The 12,500-nt window shown below is 56.9% G+C and overlaps 4 non-coding genes across 4 annotated transcripts in view; 3 read left to right on the forward strand and 1 right to left on the reverse strand.

Moving 5' to 3' along the window:
* Positions 1–2,493: 2,493 nt before the first annotated feature.
* On the reverse strand, positions 2,494–2,685 carry LOC139053963 (U2 spliceosomal RNA). Its single transcript, XR_011510921.1, has one exon. It is a non-coding gene; the product is annotated as a U2 spliceosomal RNA (small nuclear RNA).
* A 5,344-nt stretch (positions 2,686–8,029) lies between these two features.
* LOC139053965 (small subunit ribosomal RNA) lies at positions 8,030–9,844 on the forward strand. Its single transcript, XR_011510923.1, has one exon. It is a non-coding gene; the product is annotated as a small subunit ribosomal RNA (ribosomal RNA).
* A 1,237-nt stretch (positions 9,845–11,081) lies between these two features.
* Positions 11,082–11,234, forward strand: LOC139053962 (5.8S ribosomal RNA). The gene has a single exon (XR_011510920.1). It is a non-coding gene; the product is annotated as a 5.8S ribosomal RNA (ribosomal RNA).
* Positions 11,235–12,299: 1,065 nt separating this feature from the next.
* Positions 12,300–12,500, forward strand: part of LOC139053961 (large subunit ribosomal RNA) — a 3,959-nt gene continuing 3,758 nt past the window's right edge. The window contains exon 1 of the ribosomal RNA XR_011510919.1: positions 12,300–12,500. This exon is cut by the window's right edge and continues 3,758 nt beyond it. This is a non-coding gene — a ribosomal RNA (large subunit ribosomal RNA).

Below are 12,500 nucleotides of genomic sequence, written 5' to 3' on the forward strand. Positions count from 1 at the left end.
TAAACGTTCGGGAAGTGGCGACTTTTAATGCCGTGATCATGAAGCTTAACAGCAGAGCGTGTTCATCAGATATGCCAGGGGTGACGTAACGCAAGGCGTGAATCGAATCTAAGATTGAAATGGCGTTCTGAATTCTTTTGGTTCCAGATAGAACAAACAAAAATATATAAAAAAAGCATGTCATTGATTGTCATTCAAACCTCAAGAGCGCGTGGAGAAAGTGTTCCGGTTTACATTCGGCAAATCGAAATGAACGGCTAAAATTAACCTATCGTCTGGTTTCATGCGGGAGATCACGTGCGCACGCAAATTTCTTCGTACGGGAATTTTATGAAGTGAAGGCGGCTACAGATCATTTCCTTTGTCTAGTTCATGTTCGTAGGCGCAAATTGCAAACGTAATACTTGGAGGAACGTTTCCACTAATCTACAGGGGCTCTCTCATTTCTCCGATTGCTCGCAAACACATTGCATTGCTAGTCGTGACGTTTCACAGTGACGTTTCACCATGCCCGTCGAAGTTGATTACCAGTACCGCGCCAGCGTCGACCGGCCGGCGAAGCGACGAACTCAGCAGCGCATGCGCGAGGCCCTACAACACCCCAACCGAGCTACCCTGCTTATCGGAGAGAGCGAGTGCGCGTGAACGCGGGCTCGTCTGACGATCTGGATTAAAGAAAAAAAAAAAAGTGTGTCCGAGATATTGACAAAGACAAGTGGTCGCTGTCGCTCTGAGTCTTAGCGCGTTATAGAAAACGTGGGATGGCGGTGCTTCCTCGAGGGTCTAAAAGTACAATCTTCGAACTAGCGCTCCCGGCGGAACGTGGAGCTAGCATCCTTCTTCTTGGAACGGTTTGCAATGGACTGCTTGAATGTGCCGACCACGCGTCACGGGTCGCGTATAGAGCCAACGTTTGGCAAGAACGCGTCTAGCACAACCGATCGCGGTTGCGATAACCCATCGTTGGTAGCGAAAAAAAGAAAGAAAGAAAAAAAAAACACCTACCCGCAGCTTGTTAGCAGTAACCGTAAATGTGGTTCTAAATATAGGTTCGCTGGTCACTGAAACTTTCTCATAACGCACACCACTGTAGTCCAAAAAGAACAAAGCACGCACAATGGATATGATACAGCCGTCACCGCATGATTTCGCGTTTTCCTTATTGCATTACTTTCGTGGGCATGCGCGCTAGGGCCACGCAGGCCAGGAGGCAAGGGGAAAAATAAATAAGAAATGATACGCGATCCTCAGCATTGACTTGGCTGATGTGGCACTCGCATTTATGTTCTTTACCTTAGGCGAGCGCAACGCGCCAACTGAACTCCAATTTCCCATAACGGAAATTCGTATTTGGCCATTTGGTTGTATTTTTGGCTGATGTTCGCGTTTTTCGCCCGAGCATGCGCTTCACTGCGCCGCTCGTTGCCCCTTCAATGCGGCTTCACTGCCCTGCAGGCGTGTTCTGCGTCAAGCCGAACCACCAGGCAAAAAGCCTGGGCGCCGCCATCTTGTTGAGAGCGGCGCCGGGGACACAATCGCGCCTAGCTCATTGAGTTTTCCCCCAAAACTGAACGAAATAGCCTTATTTAAATGAGAAAGATGCCGCGAGTGCCGCAACGAAGGACCTTAAGGATTACCGAAGGGTAACTGAGGGCGACGCGACGAGCTTTGGAAAGAAGAATGATGGGTGTAGCGCTACGGGGGATAAGAATAGAGCAGATTCGGGGGGTGAGCGAACAAACGCGAGCTAATGACACCTTAGTTTAAACCAAGAAAAAGAAATGGGCGTGCGCAGGGCATGCAATGTGGGGGGAAGATCATCAATTAAGGGTTACCGACTGAATTCCAAGAGAAGGGAAGCGTAGCACGGGGTGGCGGAAATTTAGGAGGGCAGATTAGATTAGGAAGGGCGCAGGCACTAGACGGCGACCGTGACCGGGCTTACACGTGACCGGGGTGCTTGGAGAATAATGGGAGAGGTCTTTGCCCTGCAGTGGTCGTAGCCAGCAGGATGATGATGACGAAAAGGTAGCAACAGGTATTCATAACATACAGGTTGGAAAGCTGAGGCACCTCTGAACCCTTGAATATATTTCGCCACACTTGGCCATACGACAAGTTTGTTTTCGAGGCGCTCGGTCCCACTGCAGCGAAAATGTTGCCGGAAATCGGGCACTCCATTTTTGTTTCATAGGGAACCTTTCTTCCACTAGGGCAGCGGATTTTCGCAGGGCGAGCTTGCTGTCGTTTACGGATCAAAGCGATAGTGAACTCCAAAATGCAGTGTTGGCTTTGAGTGGGACTTACATTGATTGCAAAACCCACGGCTAATCACCCTTCCCCCCCCCCCCCCCCCCCCAAGTGGCTCATTACAGCAGACAATCGTTCAGAAACACCGGCATCGTTGCGTATAGTATGGGAATGGTGCGTGTCACGTGAGTGCTCGCTTCGAGCTTGTGTTCTTCATTTTGATTGAATGAAGTCTCACCTAAGTGAGCGGGGGCCGATCCCGGAGGTAGTGCAATACCGGGCCGACCTGCGGCGGAGGTGAAGCAGGCTTCAAGCACTCCGCCAACTTCCAAAAATAGGTTTAATATCGTGGGTCCATATAGAACCCGTATCAGATATTAAGCTGATAAGAACAGATACTACACTTTGATCTTAGCCAAAAGGCCGAGAAGCGATGTCTTTCACTTCACTCCATTGTACCACTGCCTTGTGGGTGCCCTGGCGACATTGGTAACCTCAGCAACAGCGTGGGCAATCTTATAAAACCCAGCCCGTCTAGAGACTCTATGCTCTCTATCTCGCGAATCAACTCGCGACGCCTCAGTCTTTCACTGTTAACGAAACGCCGTCGCGTAGAAACGAGACCCGAGCGCAAGCTTGTTCGCAAGGCAAAACCAACGAAGGCAACCTCGTAGAAAACGGAACAGGCGAGCGGAAAACACGCGCAAGGGGAATGCTTACTTCCGTCTGAATGCGACCGCTCAAGGCGGCTTTCTTTGAGGCCTTCGTTTCAAGCCCGTGCGCAAGTGTAATACACTACGCGCATTTCCCTCATTTCCTTTTATTTACCGCAAGGCCCACTGAAAGTTTTCATACGGCACAGGCCGGGACGGATTGCAACGTGTCGATTCGACCGCTAGAATTAGGTAGCGCGCCTCATGTACGAATGAAAGAGAATGAAAAAAAAAAAATAAATAAATATAGAAAAGGCTGCGCACTCCTTCCAACCGGAAACATAGAGGGCAGGAAGATCGCCATGTGGAGCACAGGTGTTGTTAAAAAAGAAAGAAAGAAAGAAAGAAATAGCGCTACCCCATCATCTTTACCGTGTGCGTGTATACACACACACGCACACATATGCACGCGCACGCACGCGCGCGCGCGCACGCACACACACACACACACACACACACATACGCACACATGCTAGCATAGCTTAAGCACAGCTGGAAAGCTCAGCCTTGCGCAAGAAAAAAGGACCACGCCCTTTCGCAAGCCCCTTTGAAACTTTTAAATGAGAAACATGTGTACAGCGAGGTCGTTCGAAACTGGCGCGAAAACGCATCCGCGCCATCTGTGTGCGGAACTAGGAAAACCTACGGCCTTCGCCATACAGAAAGAAAGGTAGATGGCGCGAGCTAACGCTCCGTTGCATACTAAGAACGAGAGCTAGTGAATAATGGCAGAAACGTCTTGGGAAGAGAGAAAAAAACAACAACAACAAAAAAAAAGAAAGACACGCAAGTTGTTGGCTCGCGCAAGCATTCTATTTTACAGCGAGTAAAGAGCATAGCAACTTCTCACAAGAGCAGCAAGAAAGACAAGAAGAACGTGAGAGAGGGGGAGAAACAGGCGCGTTTCTTTGGAATGCAGAGCATGCTGCACACACTATGAAGTGCCAAAGAGACGGGGAAAGCAGATGGCGCGATTGTGTATGTCCTCAAAGCTTGAAAACAATTTCTAAACTACAAGGTGTGCCGAAGTCCGCCTACTCTCATCAGGTTGCTCCCGCCTCCAATTGCATTTAAATTAAAATTACAGTCGCCTCAGAGGCAGAGAGAGAGAGAGAGAGAGAGAAAATGTGTACACTTGCTTCGCGCAGCTGCACCCGTTCAAATTTTACAGCAACAAGAGCACTCCCGCAGGCACAAAGTCCGCTGCCGCGTCCGCCGGGGCGGAATGCACTCGCTTCCGTAAATTGTCGTGCGGCAGACTGCTGCATCGTAGCACACCTGAAACCGCGCAGACGTCAGCGATCGCCGCGAGATCGCTGCGAGCGCTAAAGTCCGAAACCACGTCCGCCGGGGCGGCGGGAGCTCGATACCCCTTCACGAAACTTCTGCGTGTACACCGCCGCACGGCCACGGCGGAGTCGCTGGCATCCTGCGCGCAGTTGCATTGCGTCGCGCCGGGAATCGTTGAAGCCCCACGCAGACGTCGGCGTCGGCCCCGACCTGGCTGCGAGCGCTCGAAGAGACCAAGTCCGAAGCCACGTGAGCCGGGGCGGTGTGAGCGCGACTAAGTCCGAGACGACGTCAGCCGGGGCGGCGTGAGCGAGACCAAGTCCGAGACTACGTCAGCCGGGGCGGCGTGAGCGAGACCAAGTCCGAGACTACGTCAGCCGGGGCGTCGACTAAGTCCGAGACGACGTCAGCCGGGGCGTCGAGCACGCCGCGGTCGCTTTTCCCACTCTTACTCGAAAAATGGCGAAGGGGCCGCGCTAGCGTGCCTTGAATCGGTGAGCGGCGGTACCGCGGCGATCGCGAGAGCTCAAATCGGCCGTGCCAAGGCCAAATATTGGCGCTCGGCTCGGCGCAGTACGCCGCCTTGTCGCACGAGTACGGCCCCGTGGAGGTCTGGTCACTTATCGCTGCTCTTATAAGGGGCCGTACCGCCCTGGCCGACGTTGTACCGTAGTGCCGTTTTCGGCTTGCGCGTGTTCGTGGTGGTGTCCGCGCACCGCTCCGCACTCGAGAATCGTGCCCACGACGACGCGAGCGCTCGGAAGAGACGCAAGTCCGAAACCACGTGAGCCGGGGCGGTGTGAGCGCGACTAAGTCCGAGACGACGTCAGCCGGGGCGGCGTGAGCGAGACTAAGTCCGAGACTACGTCAGCCGGGGCGTCGACCAAGTCCGAGACGACGTCAGCCGGGGCGTCGAGCACGCCGCGCGCGCTTTTCCCACTCTTACTCGAAAAATGGCGAAGGGGCCGCGCTAGCGTGCCTTGAATCGGTGAGCGGCGGTACCGCGGCGATCGCGAGAGCTCAAATCGGCCGTGCCAAAGCCAAATATTGGCGCTCGGCTCGGCGCAGTACGCCGCCTTGTCGCACGAGTACGGCCCCGTGGAGGTCTGGTCACTTATCGCTGCTCTTATAAGGGGCCGTACCGCCCTGGCCGACGTTGTACCGTAGTGCCGTTTTCGGCTTGCGCGTGTTCGTGGTGGTGTCCGCGCACCGCTCCGCACTCGAGAATCGTGCCCACGACGACGCGAGCGCTCGGAAGAGACGAAAGTCCGAAACCACGTGAGCCGGGGCGGTGTGAGCGCGACTAAGTCCGAGACGACGTCAGCCGGGGCGGCGTGAGCGAGACTAAGTCCGAGACTACGTCAGCCGGGGCGTCGACCAAGTCCGAGACGACGTCAGCCGGGGCGTCGAGCACGCCGCGCGCGCTTTTCCCACTCTTACTCGAAAAATGGCGAAGGGGCCGCGCTAGCGTGCCTTGAATCGGTGAGCGGCGGTACCGCGGCGATCGCGAGAGCTCAAATCGGCCGTGCCAAAGCCAAATATTGGCGCTCGGCTCGGCGCAGTACGCCGCCTTGTCGCACGAGTACGGCCCCGTGGAGGTCTGGTCACTTATCGCTGCTCTTATAAGGGGCCGTACCGCCCTGGCCGACGTTGTACCGTAGTGCCGTTTTCGGCTTGCGCGTGTTCGTGGTGGTGTCCGCGCACCGCTCCGCACTCGAGAATCGTGCCCACGACGACGCGAGCGCTCGGAAGAGACGAAAGTCCGAAACCACGTGAGCCGGGGCGGTGTGAGCGCGACTAAGTCCGAGACGACGTCAGCCGGGGCGGCGTGAGCGAGACTAAGTCCGAGACTACGTCAGCCGGGGCGACGAGCACGCCGCGCGCGCTTTTCGCACTCTTACTCGAAAAATGGCGAAGGGGCCGCGCTAGCGTGCCTTGAATCGGTGAGCGGCGGTACCGCGGCGATCGCGAGAGCTCAAATCGGCCGTGCCAAGGCCAAATATTGGCGCTCGGCTCGGCGCAGTACGCCGCCTTGTCGCACGAGTACGGCCCCGTGGAGATCTGGTCACTTATCGCTGCTCATATAAGGGGGCCGTACCGCCCTGGCCGACGTTGTACCGTAGTGCCATTTTCGGCTTGCGCGTGTTCGTGGTGGTGTCCGCGCACCGCTCCGCACTCGAGAATCGTGCCCACGACGACGCGAGCGCTCGGAAGAGACGGAAGTCCGAAACCACGTGAGCCGGGGCGGTGTGAGCGCGACTAAGTCCGAGACGACGTCAGCCGGGGCGGCGTGAGCGAGACTAAGTCCGAGACTACGTCAGCCGGGGCGACGAGCACGCCGCGCGCGCTTTTCGCACTCTTACTCGAAAAATGGCGAAGGGGCCGCGCTAGCGTGCCTTGAATCGGTGAGCGGCGGTACCGCGGCGATCGCGAGAGCTCAAATCGGCCGTGCCAAGGCCAAATATTGGCGCTCGGCTCGGCGCAGTACGCCGCCTTGTCGCACGAGTACGGCCCCGTGGAGATCTGGTCACTTATCGCTGCTCATATAAGGGGGCCGTACCGCCCTGGCCGACGTTGTACCGTAGTGCCGTTTTCGGCTTGCGCGTGTTCGTGGTGGTGTCCGCGCACCGCTCCGCACTCGAGAATCGTGCCCACGACGACGCGAGCGCTCGGAAGAGACAGAAGTCCGAAACCACCTGAGCCGGGCCGCGGCGGGAGCTCGACGCCCGTCACGCAACTTTGGCGTACAAGCCACCGCACGGCCGCGACTGAGTCGTCGCCACCGTCCGGCTGGCTGCACTATAGCACGCCGGGAACCGGGAAAGAACCGCGCAGAGGTCGTCGTTTTGCCGCGGCGTTGGCGCGAGCGCGCGAAGAGACAAAGTCCGAAACGGCGTCAGCCGGGGTGTCGAGCACGCCGCCCGCGCCGGTCGCACTCGTGCTCGGAAACGGCGAAAGGGCCGCGCTAGCGTGCGGCCCCGTAGGGGCACAGAAAGGCGATTGTTCTGGAAACCGCGCTGTCCATAGGCGAGAGATTGCCGTTCGCGCATTCGGTCGACGCGCTGCGCTTTCACGACTTCGGCATTGCGCTGCCGACGTAAGCTTTCCATCTCGCTCGCGGCGCTGCGAGGCGGCACGATTTTCGCCAAACGCTCGTCGAAAGTGGCACGAGTACGGCCCCATGGAGATTTGGGAACTTATCGCTGCTATTATATGGGGGTCCCAGAGAGCAGTCGCCCCCAAAAGCGACCTGGGTGTTTGATATGCGGCGGGCTTCGTGCCCGTCAAGCGTGTCCCCGGTATCGCTCCCGTGGATCCCACAGCTGACGTCTGCAGCCTCATCCGCTTGATGCGTTAGGGGCTGGTTGTCGGACGACGCTTTCTCCACGATATCGAGTTGTGTTCCGCATCGTCCTCGGACGAGTCAAATGCGAAAGCGCCGAAGGCGCGGGCGTGACCCGTCGCCTGGCGGCTTTGCCGTCTCGGCTACGTTGCAAGTGTCGGTCGGTCCACCTGTGCTGCGGGCTCAAGAGAAACCGCAAGCCGTGATCGAGTCGACACAACCAGTCTATCGAGAATGTTGCGTGCTTCTTGCCGCGTGGCGATACCCGGCCCTTCGGGGAGGGCGCCGTAGCGAGCTCGAACGCCGTCGTCTCGGACTGTGCAAAGTGCTACTCTTTGCAAGAACGAAGCGTGCTGGGGCGCCTGAAGGTGGCCTCGGCATCGCAAAAACGGCGTCCGGCCTGCTTGACAGGCGGGACGCGCAGTTGAACGATTACCTGGTTGATCCTGCCAGTAATCATATGCTTGTCTCAAAGATTAAGCCATGCATGTCTAAGTACATGCCGAAATAAGGCGAAACCGCGAATGGCTCATTAAATCAGTTATGGTTCCTTAGATCGTTTCTTCCTACTTGGATAACTGTGGCAATTCTAGAGCTAATACATGCAGTGAGCCTGAAGCCCTTTGGGCGACGGGTGCTTTTATTAGACCAAGATCGATCGGGTTTCGGCCCGTATTGTGTGGTGACTCTGGATAACTTTGTGCTGATCGCATGGCCACGAGCCGGCGACGTTTCTTTCAAGTGTCTGCCTTATCAACTTTCGATGGTAGGTTACTTGCTTACCATGGTTGTTACGGGTAACGGAGAATCAGGGTTCGATTCCGGAGAGGGAGCCTGAGAAACGGCTACCACATCCAAGGAAGGCAGCAGGCGCGCAAATTACCCACTCCCGGCACGGGGAGGTAGTGACGAAAAATAACAATACGGGACTCTTTTGAGGCCCCGTAATTGAAATGAGTACACTCTAAATCCTTTAACGAGGATCAATTGGAGGGCAAGTCTGGTGCCAGCAGCCGCGGTAATTCCAGCTCCAATAGCGTATACTAAAGCTGCTGCGGTTAAAAAGCTCGTAGTTGGATCTCAGTTCCAGACGAGTAGTGCATCTACCCGATGCGACGGCTCGGACTGAACATCATGCCGGTCCTTTCTTGGTGCACTTCATTGTGTGCCTCGAGAAGGCCGGTGCTTTTACTTTGAAAAAATTAGAGTGCTCAACGCAGGCGAGTCGCCTGAATAAACTTGCATGGAATAATAGAACAAGACCTCGTTTCTGTTCTGTTGGTTTTTGGAATACGAGGTAATGATTAAGAGGGACAGACGGGGGCATTCGTATTGCGGCGCTAGAGGTGAAATTCTTGGACCGTCGCAAGACGAACTACTGCGAAAGCATTTGCCAAGAATGTTTTCTTTGATCAAGAACGAAAGTCAGAGGTTCGAAGGCGATCAGATACCGCCCTAGTTCTGACCATAAACGATGCCAACCAGCGATCCGCCTGAGTTACTCAAATGACTCGGCGGGCAGCTTCCGGGAAACCAAAGTGTTTGGGTTCCGGGGGAAGTATGGTTGCAAAGCTGAAACTTAAAGGAATTGACGGAAGGGCACCACCAGGAGTGGAGCCTGCGGCTTAATTTGACTCAACACGGGAAAACTTACCCGGCCCGGACACTGGGAGGATTGACAGATTGAGAGCTCTTTCTTGATTCGGTGGATGGTGGTGCATGGCCGTTCTTAGTTGGTGGAGCGATTTGTCTGGTTAATTCCGATAACGAACGAGACTCTAGCCTATTAAATAGGTGCGGGGTTCCCAGCACCTTACAACCTTCTTAGAGGGACAAGCGGCTCCTAGCCGCACGAAACAGAGCAATAACAGGTCTGTGATGCCCTTAGATGTCCGGGGCCGCACGCGCGCTACACTGAAGGAAGCAGCGTGTCTTTATCCCTGTCTGAAAAGACTGGGTAACCCGTGGAACTTCTTTCGTGATTGGGATAGGGGCTTGCAATTGTTCCCCTTGAACGAGGAATTCCCAGTAAGCGCGAGTCATAAGCTCGCGTTGATTACGTCCCTGCCCTTTGTACACACCGCCCGTCGCTACTACCGATTGAATGATTTAGTGAGGTCTTCGGACCGATGTCCGGCGCGGCCTTTCGGTTGCGCCGGTCTGTTGGAAAGATGACCAAACTTGATCATTTAGAGGAAGTAAAAGTCGTAACAAGGTTTCCGTAGGTGAACCTGCGGAAGGATCATTACCGGATTGTTCGAGGGTGACGAGCGCCATTGTTTCTACCCCGTGTGGGTGAAGCAGCTCGCTGCGCCCGACGCTTTCCGCCGCTGGCCCCGCTTGGACGCGGGGACGGCTATACCCGAACATGCCGGGGATTGCCCGAATTTCGAAGGGCGCCCCGTGCCAAATTTGTTGCGCCCAGTGGACGCCGGCTGCAACCTTGGACGGTTGGCTTGGCCGCGCCCGCGGGTAGAAACGGCGTAACGCACACTGTTGGGTGGGCTTTCTGAAGTCCGCCTCGGCACTCTTGCGCGGAATGGGAGTAAGACGACCCGACCTGCTGCTCTTGCCCAGTACGAGGGGAACGGCGAAGCGTGCGGTCGGTCAAGGAACTGACGGTCGAGAGCTAATGCCGCTGCCGCTTAGTACACACGGAACCGTGGTGCGAGCGCTCTCCCGTCCTCCGCGGCAAACGCTGCCGAGTCTGAAAAGGCTGGCGGCTGCCGGTCGCTTCCTGCGGCGAGTGTGGAGTAACGACCCGACTTTGTTGCTGCCCAAGTACTAAAGGAACGGTGCGGCGCTCGGTCGGTCATGGAACCGGCGGTATTGAGGGTGCGGCTGCCAAGTACGGAAGGAACCGTGGCCTAAAGCACTCTCCCGTCCTCCGCGGCAAATTCCACCGCGCCCGAAAGGGCCGGAGGCTGCCGGTCGGCTCCCGCTCGTGACGCGCGAGGTGTCGAGTTCGCGGTTCAATGCGACGACGTCTGCAGGCTATTTGCCCGCCGCCGAGGGAAAGGCGGCGTTGCTGCGAAGTACCGAAGGAAACGCGGCTTTGCTACGTCGGAAGCGTTCTGCGGTTTGCGGACTTGTGCGCTTTGGGAAGGCGCCGCACGTCGAAAGAGGAAGTACGGACAGACGAGGGACTGTAATCCCGTATTCGAACGCACTTGCGGCCAGGCCCTTGCTGGCTTCGTCTTCCGCCTCAAGTAGACTTGTTGTGGCTCCGGCGCAGAGAGCCGTCCCTGGCACTGGCCGAGTGGCTTTGGAGAGCTGCGCGAGTACGCGCGCGCCAAGCTCTTGTCTTTCGTCTCGAGTAGGCTGTTGGATCAGCAGCGGTCATGCGGAAACGCGTGACCGCCGAACGAAAGAGCGAAACAGGAGTAGCGCACGCCGAAAGGCGCTCTTCGAAACCACACACAGGGAGACGCCACGTGCCTGAAACACTGGTTGTACTGTACTGAATTGAACAAACTATTTTTCACGACTCTAAGCGGTGGATCACTCGGTTCTCGGGTCGATGAAGAACGCAGCCAGCTGCGAGACTTGGTGTGAATTGCAGGACACACTGAGCACTGATTCTTTGAACGCACATTGCGGCCTTGGGTCTTCCCTTGGCTTCGTCTGTCTGAGGGTCGGATCACATATCAAGAGAGCCTTCGGCGCACAGGGAACGTGCGTCCGTCGACTCGTTTTGACCGCGTCGGCATCATGGACAGTACGTTGAGCGCTGAAGCCACGCGCCAGCAACCTCACGAGAAGGAGACGGTGGCGAGCCGTCGTGCCAAATCTTCGAAGAGACGGAAACGAGGCATTACTACTGCAGCGTGACGAGTGCGCGCCTCTGGCAAGACCGCCGCAGGATGGAGTCGGATACCTGCAGGGAAAGAGCGGTCCAAGCTCGAGGCGCGAACGTCTGTTGCCTTGTAGCGCGCACCTTTGCGAGAGAGTCGGAAGCGATCGCAATTTGCGTTGTTTGCCTTCGGAGTACGTCGAGCTCCAGAGCTGGTCGCTCGCTCACGTCACCGCAGCTGTGTGGGCGCCCTTCCGGGCTTCGTCGCACGAATGGGAATCGGCAGATTCGTGCGAGGAGCGGGGAGGAGAAGGGTGGCCCCCGAAAGCGGTTCGACGCGAGAGCGCCGTCTGCGAGCGAGAAGAGCACGGCACGGCGGAGAATTGCCGCGAGACGGAAAATGTCTCCCTCGAGAGCGTTGGCCGAGCTGAAGCGTTCCGTCGTAGTCCGCCGTCGGTCCAAGTGCTTCGCAGTCTCTGTCCCCTTAAGACTGGGCCACTCCAGTTGGGGCAGGGGCGACGCTACACGAGACGATGCCTCCCGCCAGGTTTTAGTCGCCCCTGCGGTGCCCGCTGAAGCGGCGCGCTGCTAAGGCGATCTTTGCCTCGGTGGTGTTTTGGGCTTCAGACACGGTCGCTTACCACGCAACTGCTCGTGCGCCGCACGCGTGCAGGCGGTTCACCGCCTGCCAGCCTCGTCTATAAGTAGCTCCGTGTTGGGCGAAGGACGTGGTAGGGCGTCGCACTCGGTTGGCGCTGGGTTTTCGAACGTGTCGAGTCCGTTTCGGCATGTACCGCTCGTATGACGCACGCGCGCAGGCGTTGTGCCGCCTGCCAGCCTCGTCCGTAAGGACGTGGCAGGGCGTCGTACTCGGTCGTGCTGGAATGGGCGAAAGCGATGTATCCGTTGTCGACCTCAGATCAGGCGAGACAACCCGCTGAATTTAAGCATATCACTAAGCGGAGGAAAAGAAACCAACAGGGATTCCCTGAGTAGCTGCGAGCGAAACGGGACCGAGCCCAGCACCGAATCCCCCGTCCTTGCAGGCGGTCGGGAAATGTGGTGTATGGGAGGCGACGTTCTCGGGTGTTTGCGACGGTGCAAGTCCCCC

Source organism: Dermacentor albipictus, unplaced genomic scaffold (assembly GCF_038994185.2).
Source record: "Dermacentor albipictus isolate Rhodes 1998 colony unplaced genomic scaffold, USDA_Dalb.pri_finalv2 scaffold_421, whole genome shotgun sequence".
Lineage (NCBI taxonomy): Eukaryota > Metazoa > Arthropoda > Arachnida > Ixodida > Ixodidae > Dermacentor > Dermacentor albipictus.